The following is a 12819-nucleotide window of genomic DNA, read 5'->3' on the forward strand; positions in this document are numbered from 1 at the left end:
CCTCATCTATATCTTCAGTAGTACTTAATTAACACCCCTAAACCCCTTTATTGATCCCTAAGCACTCTGAGTGGGAAAAATCACCAATGATACTCATGTCTTCCATATGAACCGATGGGTGCTAAGTTCTAATAAATGAATTGATCGTAATGAGACATATATATATGTTGATCATCAAGATTATAATAGTTTTGAATGTGTATCATATCAGCTACATATACCAACCAAGGATGTGTAGAGCATCAGTTCCAACTTAGAAAAATACTTTAAGGACCCAAAATATGGGACCAATAAGGGGGACAAGTGAGGTGTCCCCCTCCTATTGGATAATGAGTTGGCCATCATTAATGATGACCAACTCATTATCCAATAGGAGGGGGACACCTCACTTGTCTCCTTCATTGGTCCTATATTTTGGGTCCCTGTAGCAAATCATCATCAAAAAATATGTGATTAATTAATTTGGAGATCGATGAAAGAGAGAGAGTGATTTTTTATTTTTGACATGCGTATTAATGTTTTTGATGGGAGAAAGAGAGAGCAAAGGGAAGGGGGTCCAAGCTCTGAAAACATTGACAGCGAGCGGCTGAGTGTCGCCAGGTGCTGCTCTCCATTGTTTGGCCAGTTCATTACGGGTCACTCAATTGGCCCGTGTCTTTTTTCCCTTCCTAATTTGCCTACAAATATTAGCCTCCTCGGGAATGATACATATATTCTCTCCTTGTGAATATTTACTGGATTTTCTTGAGGATTTTGTTTCTCTATTATTTCCCCTCTTTTTTTCCTTTCTTTCTTTCCTTTTTAGGGATGCTTGGTTTTCATGCGCTTGTGAGGACTTCTCACTTTTTGTAGGCTTAACATAAATGGAAACTAAGCAAGTGAAAATTTAGAATCATCGTGCCTCTCCTTTTTTTGGCATTGAGCACCTTGTTATTGCATGATTCCTAGGCTGGCTATCCACAATAATGCTTGAAATCAAAGGGAAAAAAAAATCCAACTCTTACTTTTTTATGTTTATCTCTTGCTTTTCATGATATTAATCGGAACAATTCCTTTCATTTATCAATTAAAAATTTGAGGAAATTTTCAATTAATTTAAAGAAGAGTATAAATTTTCAGTTATTAGTAGTTCATGAAAGAAGATAACAAAGCTTATCAGAATTACGTACATCCAGTAAGGGCCTGTTTGGTTCCCTGTTTTTGAGGGAAAGGCTCTCTTGAAAGCCTGCAAAAAGTGTCAAAAGTATCACTTTTTTGCAGGCTTTCAGCCAAAATCTTCTTTTTTAGAGGCGATTTTCGCTGAAAGCCTGCCAAAAAGTGACACTTTTGGGATTTTTGGTAGACTTTTATGAGAGTTTTTCCCTCAGAAAAAAGGGAACCAAACAGCCCCTAAGCTAGTAGTGTTTTCTTAACCAAGGAGGGTGAAATCTCAAGATAGCTCAGTATCTTCTCTTTGAGTAGCTCAGAACATCCTACTAGGTCGAATAAAAAATTGCACTAGCTATTTATAAAAGATAAAGGGTTTAGAATTGTTTTCAATTAGGAAAGAAAAAAATATTGAGGAGTGGGTTTTGGAATTTTCTAAACCTCTAAGGCGTGTCTCTTGTGTTGTGCAATTGATTGCACTTGTGCAGACATGCACGAATTAATGTAGCAAGATGTTTGCTTGGCAAAAGGTTAAGATATAATGATTAAGCCAACACGTCTAAAATGTTTGCAAAAGTTAATTAAGCCGTAAAATAAGTAGCTAGAAGAATTCCGCATTAGACACGTGTAAAAGGATTTGGTCTGACTAATAATTAACAAGCAAACATACTTAATGTTCTTATCTTCTTCTTGTTCTCTTATTTTTTTTTTTTGGTCCTTTTTCATCCTTATATCTTTTTATAGGCAATTTTTTCCTTCTTCAATTGATTTTTTTCTTTTTAATTTAGGAGAAAAAGGTGTTGTTACCTCTGTTTATTACTAAAATATAATAAAAATACTTATTAATCTATGGTTTAAATTACTGAAGTAAAAATACTTAGCTTACATGAGGACGAATATTCAATTTTGAGCCATAGAAACTCATAATTTTTCCTTGCAATTTGTAAGAAAAAGTCTCTTTCTGTCTAGTAGTACGACTCTTGGAATAAAAAATTTAATATCTCTTATAGCATAGCTATCACAACTCATATAAACTTCTTACAACTTCCAAACTATTGAATGTCTTTCTTTAAATACTTTTCTTCGGAATTTAAGCACAAAAGAAAATTTATCGATTAGTCATTTGGTTTGAATGAAGATATTGATCAATAATTAGCCAAGTTTAGTAGGATAAAATAAAAGTTTTTATATGAAAACCACCTATACTTTTTCCCAAATTGATAGTTACCACCTACAATTTTTTTGATGAATACCACCTTAAATTGCTTACATGCTTTCAATGTCACATCAATTTTTGTTTTCAGCCCAAAAACACCTGACGAAGATACCCCCCAATCACTCACGTTTAAAACACGTGTCCCCCCCATTAACTCACCCCAACCTAACCCTAGGTAAGAGAAGGCACAGGAATCTCACGTGCCTTATCTTCATCATCTTCCCGACATAAACTCAATCTCATTCTGACATTAAACCTCTCTCCTCTTCTGAATCTTTGTTCCCTAAACCCCCTCTCCTCTTATTCTTCTTCCCAAAACCCCATCTTTGTTCTTGGTTACTTTTCCCAAGTGATAATTCAATTATCAATGTCTACTGAATATTCAACAGGTCCTTCTTCATATTCTCATGGATCGATCCATGGATGTTTTGTGTAAATACAAACTGAGGGCTTCAATGCTAACTTTGAAGACTGAAGCTAACCCAGGGAGAAGATTTTTCAGTTGTCATTTCTCAAGTCCTTCAGTTTGTGATAAAATATGTAATTTTTTATGTGGTATGATGGTGATATTATTGGGAGGCCAAGAGAAATGATGAATAGGCTAATTGCTAAGAAGAAGAAATTAAAGCAGGAGCTTTTAGAGATGAGCAAGAAAATGGAGGAGATGGAAGATGATCTGAAGGAGCTTGTAAATGAAAATAATCAACTAAAAACTAAGAATCTTTCAATAAAGAAGGAGATGCAAGAGATTGAAGGAGATGCAAGAGATTAGTAGGAGAAATCTAAAAAAAAAATTGCATCTATTGTAATTATTGTGATTGTGTTGCTTATGTTTGTGATAGGTGATAAAGATTAGAATGTAATTGTGTATTGTCATGAAAAAATTAGACTTTGCATAAAAAAAGGTTGATGTTTTTTGTATTTGCTTATGTTTGTAATTGTGTTTGATGTTTTTGTCACAATTTAATGTGTTTATGCATGTTAGAGGTCTAAACATATACAAAGCAGATGATCACAGAGCAGATGATCACAGATTTGACATTTCATTGTTACCACCTAAACATCATATATTTATTACTGTTACCACCTTACAAAATACAACTTACTATATATGTATAACATCTTATCTTTATCAACGTTTGACATGAACCACCTGCTATGTTAAGCAATTCACAACTACCACCAAAAATTTGAAATATAAACAAATTATAACAACACATGAGAAAATAGCTACGGAAAATAGAACTCAAATCACAAAGCTACCATAATGATTTAAATATATGCATCATTGTGTTCAAACTGCAGTGTATATACAAACCACCTAAACAATTAATTGTTTTCATGGATACCACCTGTAATGTTAATAATCGGTACACATACCACCTTTTAAGTTCAGGTATATCACAGACCACCTACAGTTTACAAAATATTGTTTACACATTTACACAAGCCACCATAAGTTTCCAACATCATAGATAAACAAAATTTTCCAAAAAGACAACGAATCAAGGCTTCCATGCAGGCTTTGTTGCAGTTTTTTTTCCCTGGATGCATTTGTTGTGCTGCCTCCCTCACTTGTGCCACAGAAACGCAAATATTACCCCTTGTTGCATTTGGTGTTGTTTCTGCTGGGTTGGTGAGTGACCTGGTGTGTAGTCTTATGTGGGTGTAAATGGTTGTGAGAGATTAGTGGTTGTCATAAAGGGAATCTGTAGTTAAGACAAGAAGGAAAAAATGGAGAGTATACACAAAAATGAAATACTTGTGACATATCATGTGAGAATTAGGCCAATAAACACACATGACAATATTTACTCACCCGACCACTTTGTTGTGGAGCTCATGTATTGGATTGTTGTGGCCTCTCTTGGCTAGTACCCTATATCATGAAATACTTGTGAGATATCATGTGAGAATTGAGTCTATAAACATACATGACAATATTTACTCACCTGACCACTTTGTTGAGGAGCTCCTGTGTTAGATTGTTGTGGCCTCTCTTGGCTAGTACCTTATATCATGAAGATAGATACCTATTGTTGTCAACTTACAGTTTTGAAAAATTACCTGGTCCTGTTCCTAAAAATTGGTTAATAATACACAAATATCAGAGACATACCCCTTGAGATAACTTTTTTGGCCTACCCCCTTTCTTAGCTAGAGCTTTTGCTTGGGTTGGATTTTTACAAGTCTTCTTTGTAGGTGTCAAAAATTACCTATAACTTTCCACACATAGCTCTAGATGAAGAGAAGACGATAAACGTCATCATCTGAGTCAAAGATGATTATTCGATGCTAAGGGGGAAGTAAAAAAATGCGTGAAACGACAAAACAACGAAGAAACAACTCAGCCAGGAGCTGCCTCATCCAGGAGCTGTGTTTCACCCACAAGGGGCGTAACACCATGTGTGTCTCGTCCAAACCATGTGTGTCTCACTTATGGTAAGTTGTAGGTATTTTCGTCAGCTTTCTAACGCATCTTGAATCACCTCATTCTGAGATCGGACGAGAGAGTTAGAGCCAAAATACCGAAGGTAGTACAAACTATTTTCTTCAACCGAGACACGGAAAGTGTTTAGGAAACTATAAGATTACTCATAGTTTCCGAGATAGGAAATATGTCTCAGAAACTATGAGACAACCCATAGTTTTCGAGACACGAAAACTGTCTTGGAAACTATAGGGGAATTTCACACTTCCGTTGGTGGGTTTCTTGGGTTTTGTGCGGTCCACGTGGCTTCATAACTGCTAGGGATCGTACTTTTCATTTAAATACCCCCATTTAACTGCTTCAAAAAAATACCCCCGTTTAATAAATGTCATGCTATTTAACTCAAATTACACAATTATTACAAATTTCACAAATAATTAAGCATCACAATGTACAATTAAGTTAATCATAACAATCTAATTTTTTTCATGTTGTAGATCAACAAAGTGACCAATTTGCCAATAATTAGGCAACATATAATCAGAAATTAAACAAGTATTTTTATTTTACATATTTATATAAGAAACCAACTTGTCCAATTTAACTCATTATTTGTTTTGTCAAAGCCCTAATCAATCCTAACCTTAAAAATGCATGGGTAAAAAGCAAATTACACAACTACAATCTACCAAAACCTAATTCAAGTTCTCACCCCAAACCAACCACATGCGATTGCAAAATTTAAATTTTCATTACCTTCACTTGAAGACTCAAACCAACCACAATCGACAGTCCCAACCCTATCCCTAATCCCTTTTCCAGACGACGAAGTTGGTACCCAACCTCCGTACAATCAAGACGATCAGATCCCACACGTAAATCGCGAGAATTTGTGGGGTTTTTTTTTTTGCTTGAAGATGACGGGTACAAGATTGGGGAGAGAGAGCGATTGAAGGTGAATGCGATTTTTTTTGCAGGAGTTTAGTGCGGAGGTGGCGAATGTGGGGTTCGCTTGTCGGCTTTAGGGTGGGGACCAAAGGTTAACCGGGGTTAGGTTGGGTGAGTTAATGGGGGGCACGTGTTTTGCACATGTTTTGCACATGTTTTACACGTGAGAGATTGAAGGGTATTTTTGTCAGGTCACAGTGTTTTTGGGCTGAAAACAAAGATTGCCGTGACATTGAAAGCATGTAAACAATTTAAGCTGATATTAGTCAAAAAAAGATTGTAGGTGATAATCATCAATTTGGGGAAAAAATATATCTATAGTTTTCATGTAAAAACCCTAAAATAAATAAACTATAGGAGTGCACAGGGGTACATGCTCATTTACTTTGGCACGCATACATGTCACTAAACCTGCCCAGTCTCTGCGTGGAGATCCGGCGGCAACTTGTAGGCATACAAAAGTAACAAAACAATATGATACTTTTAAAGAATTACAAAGCAATTACACTACAAAACCTTTGAAAATAAGAGAGAGAGAGAGAGAGAGAGAGAGAGAGAGAGAGAGAGAGAGAGAGAGAGAGAGAGGGGGGGAGAGAGAGAGAGAGAGAGAGAGAGAGAGAGAGAGAGAGAGAGAGAATGCATGTTTGTGTGCGGTAGTCAGCAAGTAAGTACTTGGGAAGTGAGTTAGGCCAGGTTACTCTTATGTACATCTTTCAAGCATAGGCCAATAGGTGCTAGCCTCTACTAGCTCTTAGCTCAGTGAAGCTAGTTATATTATATGCAGAGAGAGAGAGAGAGAGAGCTTGGGGAAATGGAGAAAATTATTTTTGGCACCAAGCCTGCAGGGGTTTACATGAGAGGGAGACCAAACGGCGAGGGGATATCTCTCTGCATCGCGCTGATAATAATAGCATGAGTCTGGACGTTTTAGGAGAAAGAGATGTTGGTAGCTGTTTTTGGGAAAGGTTTGTGTGTCGATTTGTAAAGGAGAGCGAGCCTGTGCAATTGTTAGTACGGGCATTTTGTTGGTTGACGCTTGAATATTATGTGAGGTGCTACTACAGACAACCGGTCATACTCAATTTCCTTGCATGGAATATTCTAACGTGTCAAGTCAAGAGTCAAGACTCACATCTCATTCAACATTGACCAAGACATTAACTCTTTGATGGATGCTTCTGGTGTGGTTCAAAAAGATCCTGCTTTAGTGCAAAAAATTGTTACTTGTTACTGATTACTTTGACGGTTTATTCAAGACCAGCTCTCCTTCAAGGGATGACATAAACAACGTAATTGAAGTGGTGCAACCAAAAGTTTCTCATGAGATAAACCATTTCCTGCTTTCAAATTACACATAGGAGGATATACAAAAGGCAGTCAGCAATTTAAATCCCCTTAAAGCTCCGGGAAAGGACGAATTACACATAGGAGGATATACAAAAGGCAGTCAGCAATTTAAATCCCCTTAAAGCTCCGGGAAAGGACGGGCTCCCAGGTCTGTTCTATCAAAAGTTTAGTCAGCAATTTAAATCCCCTTAAAGCTCCGGGAAAGGACGGGCTCCCAGGTCTGTTCTATCAAAAGTTTTGGAATCTTACCAAAAGAGATGTCACCAAGACTTGCTAAAATTTTTTGAACGACAACTACCCTTTCAGTGAGCTTAACGAAACTCTTATAGCCATTATTCCCAAAGTTAAGGGTGTCATGAAGATGGAAGACTGCTGACAATAAGTTTATGTAACGTCGTATACAAGATCGTGTCTAAATGCCTTGCGGATAGATTGAAGATCAGCCTGGATAAGATTATATCGAGCTCTCAAAGTGCTTTCGTTAGCGGGAGATTGATTCATGACAATGCAATTATTGGGTTTGAGGGGCTGCATGGTATGAAGAAAAATAGATTTGGGAATGGCGCGAAAATGGCTCTCAAACTTGACATGGCTAAAGCTTTATGACTGGGTTGAGTGGAAGTTTATTCAAACAGTGATGTTAAGGCTGGGGTATGACCAAGATTGGGTTAAAAGATCATGAGATGTGTCAGTTCGATGGCCTTTTCTTTCTTAATCAATCGGCAGTCGAACGAAAAAGTTTATCCTCAAAGGGGTTTGAGGCAAGGCGACCCCCTCTCCCCCCTTCTTATTTCTTTTTTGTGCAGAGGCCTTATCCTGTTTAATTCAGAAAGCAGAGTTAGAAGGAAAAATTAGTGGGCTGAGTTTTGGGAGTAATGGCTCTTCGGTGATGCACCTTTTTTTCGCTGACGATAGTATTTTGTTTATGGGTGCTAGTGTTGAGGAGGGCAAGGTGGTGAAAAACATTCTGGATATTTATTCAAAGGCGTCGGATCAGAAAGTCAATTTTAACAAGTCCGAACTTTGCTTCGGAAAATTGGTGAGCTCTCTTGACTATCAACAACTTGCTGGTTGTTTTGATGTTGTTGTCAATAACCACTTTCAAAAGTACCTTGGAATGCCTTGCTTTGTGGGAAAGAATAAGAAAGACATATTCAAAAGTATAAAGGATCGTATTTGGAACAAGCTAAAAGGGTGGAAACGATCTTTATTCTCGGCTGTCGGGAAGGAAGTTCAAATCAAATCAGTGATCCAATCAATCCCTAATTATGTCATGTCTTGTTTCAAGCTCCCAAGGAATTGCCTTAATAGTATCCAAAGCCTCATGGCTCGATTTTGGTGGGGTTCAATGGAAAAGAAGAAAATGATTCATTAGAGTAAATGGTCGGAGTTGTGCAAGAGCAAAAATCGGGATGGCCTTGGTTTTAAAGATCTTGAAGCTTTCAATCAAGCTGTGCTCGGAATACAAGTTTGGAGATTTATTCGAAACCCGGATTTATTGGTGGCCAAGGTGTTAAAGGGATGTTACTTCCCTAGAGGGAACATTTTGAAGCCCAAATTGGGATATAATCCCTCTTTTATATGGAGGAGCTTGTTATGGGGAAAATAACTTATTGAGAAAGGGTACCGATAGCGTGTGGGCTCGAAGGAAGATATTCAAATTCTTGAGGATAAATGGCTACCAAGGCCGCTCTCCTTCTCTTTCATTGACAAACCTTTCCTCCCCGACGGCCTTAGGGTGATTGACCTTAGATTGGCGGATGACCAATGGGGCTCTAATTTTATTAAGTGCATATGCAACAAAGAATGTGCTGATGTTATTTTGGGAATCCCAGTTGGGCCTGTTGTGCGCAGCGGAAATTTCGGCAGAGTTTCTGGTGCACAATAATAGAGAAAGATCGATAAGATTTCCCGTCTCACCAAGGAAACAAGAATCTGAAGCGGATATCTCAACCAAGTGAGATATCGGCTCTTCCTCTCATCAGTTCTAGGACTGACCTGTCGAGGGATCCTACAAGCTATTACAATGGCCACAAACTCAAACAACCAATTTTTACGTGGTTCGGCAAACTGCCTACGTCCACGGGACAAGGAGGGGGGATCTACTATTAGAGAGAAAATACAATAGGTTTACAATCTCACAAACTAAACCCTCAAACTAACTCTCTAATCTCTCACAAAACAGCCACCAAATAGGATTTTTCTCCTCTGCACGAAGCCCAAGAAAAACCCACAACTGCCTTTTGCACGCCGTCCAAGCCTCTGCCTCTGCACAAAACTTCTGCAGTAACTTTTTAATTCTCCGCTTCCCAATCTTGCACCTGCACTCCCACCTTGCACGCACGAAGCCACAGCCAAGAAAAGGACAGCCAAAAAATTCTCCAAAAACCGCACTCTGCTCTGCGCCCAAAACAGAAAAAGAACGCTCCTTTTTCCCCTCAACCTTCGCACACAGAGCACAAAACCCTAGGAAATGGTTTATATAAACATCTATTGTGTCTTCGGGTGGGCCTTCTTTTCGCCACTGGACAAAAGCATCCCACACGGTTTCCAATCCACGCGGTTTCCCACTCGTCTCAGCCTTTCACGCGGAATCCAAGAGCATATGGGTTCGTCTTCACGTGAAGGTGGACCCCACTCACATGTTTCACATCTCTCCACCTCGGCGAAGCTTTCTCAAAACTGAGCCGACACCGACCAAACCAAATGTCTCACTTGTTGTGTCCAGTACACCGTGAAACAATTCACGACAACAGACTCAATCCATAACAAGTCGAGAACCCAAATGAGAATGCAAACACTCTCCAAATGTCAGTATCAACTCACCAAATTAATCTCACCCCATCAAAATCCAACCCGGCTACATCATAAAGACTGCCTACGTATCCTCTTGCCCAAGGAATCAAGCCGAACGTAGTTCACCGAAATGGCCGCTAACGACCTCAATCCAATAGAAGAGTACGCAACCCTTCTCCAATATCACGATCAATTCTGCGACTGATAGCACCTCTCATGGCCTCAAACACCTCCACCTGAGGTGAACCAATAACCATATCCAAGCTACATCTATCAGCTGTACTCGAATCAAAACCCAACTCATCATCTTCATCCGAATCCAAATGACTTCCACGCTGTGTCACCTCAGCTGGAATCCCAACCAATGCAGAATGATCTGGAGTAATTTTTACCCAATGTGGAGTAGCATCATTCTCCACCCGCTGCGATACCTCTAAGGTCTGTCCAAAACCCTCCACCTGCTGAGAGTCAATTAGCTCCCCCATTGAAGCTTCAACCAAAGTGACACTACCAGACCTATCTTCTAATGAAGTTTTACCTCCAATCACAGCAGTTGATAAATCTATAACAGGATGACCTAAATATGTCGAAGCCTCAGTCCAGAAACTCTTCTGCAAACCATTGCTTGACCACAAACACCGATCCTCCTCCAGCAAGGCACGGTTCTTCGAATTATTCACCCTATCTAGCTGCCCCAAGATTTCCTTTCCAACGAAGTGTCTCGAAATGCCGTGAGCTCGGCTCCAATACAGAAATAGGTCCATCTTGTACCTCCCACCAGAATGGAGTACCTTCACCTTTCTGTCTATTACACACTCCTTCAATCTGTTGGATATTACTAGGACTTTCTCCAAAGGGGATTTGGTTGCAACCCAAACACGCCTAGAACAGTCACCAACAAAGGAACCAAACGCCTATTACCTCCCAATGATGCCCCCTTGGAAGGCCCCCAAACATCCACGTGAACTCCTCCAGAACGGCCCTTAGCACGGTGAATAGAGGTGCCACACTTCACCTCAGTCTTCTTGCTCACATCAACATGTTCACTGGACTTCAAACTGCAGGTCTTTGCACCCTCTTTCAATCTATGCGAGGAATCAATACTAGAATGGTCAAGCCCCAAATGCCGCAGTCTAGTCGAATCAACAGAAGTCGCCAGCTCTCCACCTGTCACTATACCTCCAGTCAAGTAATACAGGTTATTTCTCCTGACGCCCTTCATCAAAATACGAGAGTCTCTCGCAATCTCGAGAACCATGTCCTCAACACGAACCTTCAGACCCTCTCCAACCAAAGCTCCAATCGAGATCAAGTTCTTCCTCAAAGAAGGAACATATCTCACATCGTTTAACTCTCTAACAGTCCCGTCAAACATCTTTATGCGAATTCTTCCTATCCCAAGGATCTGGCATGCACGGTTATCAGCCATGTACACCACACCACTATCCACCAGCTTCTCAAAACTGGAGAACCATTCCCTTCTAGGGCACACATGATAGGTCGCACCACTATCCAACATCCATTCAGATTCCTCCGAATAGCTATCTGTAGGACTGATAGAAAGCGAATAAATAGAAGAGTCAGAATTATTACCATCCGATACGATGTTTGCTTCTGATGATGGTTGCTTCCCTTTTCCCTTCTGCTTATTCTTCATCCATTCGTTGAGCTTTGGGCAGTCTTTCTTCCAATGACCAGTCTCCTTGCACCAAGCACACTGATCTTTTCCTACTCTAGACTGTGACTTCCAATTCGCTTTGGACCCTTCCCTCTTGCGACCAACGCCTCTGCTACCGGCTCAACTGAAGCCTCCTTATCCTTCTTTCGAAGCTGATAATTCACAAGTGCAGCAGTGACCTCACTATACGAAAGAGATGCCTTCCCATTAATCAGAGTAAGGACGAAGGTCTCATGGCAAGGAACTCAACAACAGCAACGCCTTGTCCTCATCTTCAATCTTGACATCCACATTCGCCAAATCCGCAAGAAGCTTTGTGTAGTGGTTCATGTGATCTCTAATGGAGGTTCCCTTCTTCAACTGGAAACGATAAAGTCTCCTCTTCAAATGCAAGCGATTTTCCACACTCTTGGTCAAATACTTGCTTTCGAGAATCTCCCAAATCTTCTTCGCAGAAGTCTCATTCATCACATCATATTTTAGATCTTGAGTCAAACAAGACCTAATCACACCACACGCCGTTCGATTCATCTTCTTCCAAACCTTCTCTTCAATCTCATCTGGCTTGCCATCTAACTCCAATGTATCCTCCAAATTCTGCGCGTTCAGCGCATCCAAAACCTCGCATCTCCATAATCCAAAGTTGTTTGTGCCATTAAATTTCTCCACATCTATCTTCATAGAGTGGATATTCAAACTCTGAATGGTCTTCGCGCCAGAAGCACCACCCTCGACACCCGAAGCACCTTCTTTCCCCGACATCTTACGCGCCAACGAACAAAGAATAGATCCAAAAACTAAAAGATAGAATCTTTACCAAAAGATCCCACCTTTATCACCAACGAAGTCCTAAACGGGCCTCCAAATTAATCTACTCCTCCAACCAAACCCTAGATCTGGAATCTGGGCTCTGATACCACTTGTTGTGCGCAGCGGAAATTTCGGCAGAGTTTCTGGTGCACAATAATAGAGAAAGATCGATAAGAATTCCCGTCTCACCAAGGAAACAAGAATCTGAAGCGGATATCTCAACCAAGTGAGATATCGGCTCTTCCTCTCATCAGTTCTAGGACTGACCTGTCGAGGGATCCTACAAGCTATTACAATGACCACAAACTCAAACAACCAATTTTTACGTGGTTCGGCAAACTGCCTACGTCCACGGGGCAAGGAGGGGGGATCTACTATTAGAGAGAAAATACAATAGGTTTACAATCTCACAAACTAAACCCTCAAACTAACTCTCTAATCTCTCAC

The sequence above is a fragment of the Asparagus officinalis genome, chromosome 8, assembly GCF_001876935.1.
Source record: "Asparagus officinalis chromosome 8, Aspof.V1, whole genome shotgun sequence".
NCBI classification, from domain to species: Eukaryota; Viridiplantae; Streptophyta; class Magnoliopsida; order Asparagales; family Asparagaceae; genus Asparagus; species Asparagus officinalis.